This window comes from Epinephelus moara, chromosome 1 (assembly GCF_006386435.1).
Source record: "Epinephelus moara isolate mb chromosome 1, YSFRI_EMoa_1.0, whole genome shotgun sequence".
Taxonomy (NCBI): Eukaryota; Metazoa; Chordata; class Actinopteri; order Perciformes; family Serranidae; genus Epinephelus; species Epinephelus moara.
The window spans coordinates 39186474-39192473 of record NC_065506.1 but is presented as its reverse complement, the minus strand read 5'-3'; positions in this window follow the sequence as shown (position 1 = coordinate 39192473).

The following is a 6000-nucleotide window of genomic DNA, read 5'->3' as shown; positions in this document are numbered from 1 at the left end:
GATCTGACTTTATTGAGGTTTTTAAGTCCAAATGTAAAACTCAACTTTCACCTCGACTGTCAGTTACTAGCTTGTTCTTTGATTGCTTCAGGCCTTGTACAGTTGCTATCATCCTACAGGCATCTCTCTAACCCTCTGGTTGTGTCCCACAAGCATGTGACCATCCAAGCTGTGTGCCTACCTCTCTCTCTGCCTAGTCTCTCCTCCTCATCCTCTCTTCTCGCTGTACTGGGCCATCGGCCAGCCTGGGACCTCTCTCTGTCTCTCCTCTGATTGTTGTTGCCTCATTCCAGATGTTTGGATCCAGATCTGTGTCCTTCAGGAGATTCAGCCTCCCGTCTCTCTCTCCCTTGTGTCTGTGTTGTCCTTGTGTCTCTCTCCCTCTGTGTCTTTGTTTCTTTGTGTTTTGGTCTTCTTTCCAGGTCTCTGTGATGGAGAGGAGGTCATGTGGCTCGAGTCCTATTTGAGTGGTGGCACCTGGAGGCACCTGGAGGTTGCAACATCCTACCAGATCCATATTTATCATATCTATGTACAATTGTGTAGAATTTTGTCATCCTGATTGTCTGTGCTGTAATTTTATTGCATTGGTCTATTCTGTACGAGCCCAGAGGCCTGTACTACGAGGCAGGATTTGGAGTAAGCGAGGTAGCTTCAGGGTTAACCCTGGGTTTTCAGTACTACAAAGCTGGTTCCCTTTTACCGTTATAAATCACCGTGGTAACTGATGCTGAACAGCTAACTAATTCCAGAGCAGGTTAACTTCAGAGTATCGGATCACAGCCTATCAACACCTGGACCTCTGACCAAATCAGATCACTGAGGACAAAAACTATCCATGGACAAAAGATCGGAGTGTCAGGTAAAAAACAGAAGCCTCTATATTGTTATAGGTCAGTAGAATCATTTCATTGTTCCAGAGCTCTATTTCCCTATACAATGTTTATTTTAGTCCGCAGTGACTCTGATTCCATCACTGCAGCTTAAAATAATATGAGATACCTACATGATGAGATGTCTCAAAAAAGGTAATATTTTATTAATAAAATAATCCACACACTGTTAAATGACTCCAGTTATTATAAATGCCACATTTCGGTCAGATAGACCTCATCAGTCATTAACAAGGCTACTTCTCCACCCTTTACATCAGCAGCAGAAACAGTCTGACATCACCATAAAGTGTTTTATGTGACATATTCAGAGTAGTTTCTTCATCATCCAAAAAAATAGTCTAGTGTACTAATGTCACATAGGCCCATAGCTCAGTGATACCTACACGTAATTTAAGTCTCGGCCAACAGTGAATTTTTGGATAGTGTTTCCAATGTTTCTACATTTTATGTTATAAGATTACAGCATAATACGACATTTACTGTATCGCAGTCCCAGACACTTTCGGTACCGTTTCATCTCATATGATATGTATGGAAAAATCTCAGCACACCCAAAAACAGCAGGTGCGTAGGAGAGAGGCTGCAACCCCAAAATATATAAAAATCAAAAAAGGCACCCGCACACTGTCTCACTCTCTTTTTTTCATTTTATCTAAGCAACGTTTTGGTCGGTGTGACCTTCACCTAATGAAGCTCACACCGAAATAAGAGAGTGAGACAGTGTGCGGGTGCCTTTTTTGATTTTTATAATCTTATATGATATGAAATAGCTTACTACATTCATGGTTCTGAAGATGTCGCGCAACATTAACACCTCCGCTTCTTTCACATGAACACTCCCGTGGCTGAAACCCAGAGTTGAGCGAACTAGTTGATAACTAGCTTTGTAGTACCGGTTATCCAGACAGCCAATGTTAGGCTAAGTCAAATCAGATAAAGATATCCTGGGTAAGTTGAACTGGCTTTGTAGTACAGACCTGACATTGTACATTCCTGCAAACGACTGATATGTTACATTTCGTTTCATAAGGATCATATCTATGTTTCTAAAGTGGGGTGATGATTACATGTATAAGAGCCAACTTTGGTGGATGACACCTATACAAGATGGCTACCAAGCTACAGACCACCGCAAAGCACTAGTAGACAGCAACAACAACACCAGGTGTGTTTTAGCGAGACATCGGCAGCATTTTGAGCGGCACTTGTGCCACCAAATGCAGGTATTTTAAGCCCAGACATGATCTTTTCCTCACCATCATTAACTATAATCACACGTTAACCACAGCATTGTTAAAATGTAACGCTTCAACATATCTGCTACAAAATAATGTACAAATGTAAGGTATTTGTGTTTTACAGAAACGCACAGGACCAACTCATTCTGGTGATTGGCTTGACTGAACACACAACAGCTATTGCACGTCTGTCCATTCTGGAAGAAGGATCCCTTCTCTGTTGAGCTTCTCAAAGTTTCTTCAGTGTTCCTTCTGTTAAAGTTCGTTATCCGAATCGAGGATCTAAGGACAGACGGTGTTGAATGCCGTACAGATTGTGAAGCCCCTTCAGGCAACTTTGTGATTTGTAATATTGGGCCATATAAATAAACTTGCCTTGGCTTGACTAAACTCAACAGATGAGCCCATCATCTGTGAGCACCAAACAGAAACACCAGTGGGACTCCAACCAAAAAGCATACGGAAACATTCAGTGGATGTTTAGTGATACAACCCATGCTCAGCAACATGTCAAGTTGTTTTCAATGTCTGATTGCCGAGCAGGTGAAAGCACTTCCCTTGTGGGGTAGAAGGCCATCTGCAGCAAGACACAACACAGCTCTGATGAAATAAGCCAGAGCACATTTTTGTGACCTTGTGAAGTGAACTTGAAAAAACACAGTGAATTTACGAGCATCAGCAGCGGTATTTTTTCTTTTACTTGTTCTGGAGGACAAGCGTATAGGATGTCATATGAAATGACTGGCCGTTTCAAAATTGAAGCCGCAACTGGCCAAACGCTCGACCAAGCAAGAACCCGTCTTTCAACTTCCCATCGACCATCTGGACGTAACTCAAGACAAGGCGCAGAGCCAAATTTAAACAATCCCTCCTCCGGGCTGTTGGGCTGACTGATGAGGTGCTACGCAGCAGCCATGACCTCGCTCAGCTCTCTGCTTTTTCCAATAACAACATACACTCATAGTGGCATGTCCGCGCTGCCAAAGAGCATTGCCCCTGATATAACTGTCTCCATTACACAACGTGTCACTACGGCTGTATGTGAGTGCACACATACATGAAGCGGGGAGGGTGCTATGGTGCATTCCACAGTGAGGCCCATTGTATAGAAGCCACAGGGCCCATAATAAAACCCAGCGGTTGTAAAACATGACATTTGACAGTAGCAGCGTAACCTGAGAGATTTGACTCTGGATCTCGTGAATGACATAGCTGGAAGTAATGGCTGTGCACTAATGAACGCTGGTGTTTATTCTAGCTGTTTAAAGTGGTAAAACAAACAGTTAACCACTGTCCCTTAAGGTTACTTTATATCTTGAGCTCGTCATAGCAGCATGCAGTTTTCATTATGTTGCTCAAAATGGTAAAAGCAACATACTGAGGGGCTGGGAAAGCCGTTATATTTCAAAACTCACCACGGCATCTATGGTGAATTTGTCACAATGACTTCCTTTCCCAGACCTACATTACTGACCTGTACTTCTCCCGGCACCTCTATTTGCCATGACCTTGACGACAGCTCACCTAAATCTGGCTTAAATTACCCTGTATGACTGAGTGAAAGCCACACAACCCCCTTCTTCCAAACCCCCATTCCTCAGAAAACACCAAAATGAGCGAAGAGGAAGCAGCTCCAGCTCCGACAGCCTCTCAATATCTCAGGCAGCCTTCCTCCCGGCTGCAGCGCTCCCTGTCCTTGCTTCAGCCTGAAGGACTGCCTCCACCTATACGGATTAACACAGCCATTTTATTTGTGGGAATCAGCCTGGAGCAGGTGCTGCACTGATCCAATAATCTCCACGTCAGATGGATTACCTGGCTCTTAATCAATGATACGATTGACACATCCACATCAGAAATACAGCTCCTATAAGCGACACCGGGCGTCTGCTTTAAACTGATAAAAGGAGTTTCACAGTCAAGCACATTTAAGTGTGCCTTTCTTTTGCTTACTCATGTCAAAGAGTCAAAGATAAAATGAGGATCTGCTCCGTTCTGAATGCCACTTCTCTGTATGTCGAGTTTGAGAGAACAAAACTTCAACTGGCTCATAAAAGCCGGTCATTAGGGGCGCATTATAACTCCATCCATCATTCATGTGAGCAGCTTCATATCACCTAATTTCTTGCAGGTTATTTTTGGATCCCATTCCCCTCTATCTTCCACTTCTTCCCTGCCCTTACACCTCCCTGCTGCCTCCGTGACAGCAACCTGTGGAGCTGTGCAAGCTGCAGATATGTTTCCTAAGACTTGCTCGCTGGTGCTGGCGGAGGCTTCTGTGTGATAGGCGGAGAGTGATTAATGAGCAGTCTAAGTGCAGCAGTCTCCGAACAAAAAATGTCCAGTTTTCCAGTCTGCAATATTTCAAGGAGCAGACAGAAATGAAGAGGTCCAAGAGTGGAGCCCTGAGGGACTCCCCACTGCTGCTTGCCTCTCTGTTTGACGGTAAACAGGTGGCTGCTTCCAATAGATGGATGTGTTCCGACACTACTAAACACTAATGTAAGATATCAGGCATTTGGCCCTCTCCTGTTAACAGCGGTGAGCACTACACTGTATCAACACCCCTCTGTGACTCTATTAGCTCTGTCATCGCTCATCAGCTAATTAGTGCAGCTATACATCTTCACTGTTTTTATTCATGCTGTTATCTCTGGCAATGTTTATTAAAAGATCGCCTGCTGATGATGGTGTCAGATCAGAGATGATTTCTTTTAATATTTATCTCCATATGATTAATAAGGACATACAATATGTTGAACAGATGTTTCTATTTACATACATTATATCACGTTTATATTTTATATATTATTCTGTTTCCCATCACGCCTCATACTTAGATATACATTTATATTCTAAATATACTCTACTATGTTACCTATCAGAACATACTGAAACTGTACATATTATGCGCTTTTATTTATTTGTTTTGTCATTTATTGGTGTCTTGTTTGTAACTCTTGTCTCTTTTCCTCCTATAGATCAGTACAGATCTGTCTAACTCTATATTTTAATCCATCTCTGTCATCTCTGTCCAGTCCTTTCGTCTTATCACATTTAATCATAGTTGTCTTTGTATTTTTGTTGATGGGCAGTGGCGGCTGGTATGTGATAGAATTTAAGTTTTGAGCCATGACTCCTTCTATTCTGGCTCCCAATAACACAACTAGACTACATTTTAAGACTCCTATGTAGCCCACAGCCCTGTGGGGGAGAGTCGTGTTTTGCCTCCAGCCAACAAACTAACGTCGGCCCTAAGAGGGTCTATATAATTACATGTAATACAGCTGTATACAGTTGTGTTATGCTATGCTACACATAATCCATTATTTGCTTAAACACCAGTTATGGATACTTTATAGTATAAATTATACACAATAAAAATGTTCTTATATCAGCTCACAACTACAATAAAGTGTGTTTGTATACTTCATACAAACATGGTTGAAGTATTCCTGCCTTCTCTTATCTGTTCCAACTTCAGTCTCCAAGGTGAGAATTTGGTGTGTGTTTTGAGATTTCTTCACGCGCCAGATGTTGCTGTGCGTGAGCATATTGTCAGCGGCTCAACATGTCAGCATCGTGAAAATCTGACTGACTTGCATTAATGCAAATGCACCAGCATTCTTAAAATCCAGGTATGCTTCCAGCTCTGTCCTCCCCGTTTCTTTGTTTTGACCTCCCATTCCTTTCCCCCAGTGTTGCTATGCAGCACACATACACACACACACACACACACACACACACACACTAACGTCAGCTCCATCAACGTACCTGCTGAGCTCAGATTACAAAGCCTTTGCCATGGTAAGGGAAATGCCCCTCAGGAAAGCAGTATGGGAGGTAGTGTTGCTGGCTGCCTCTCC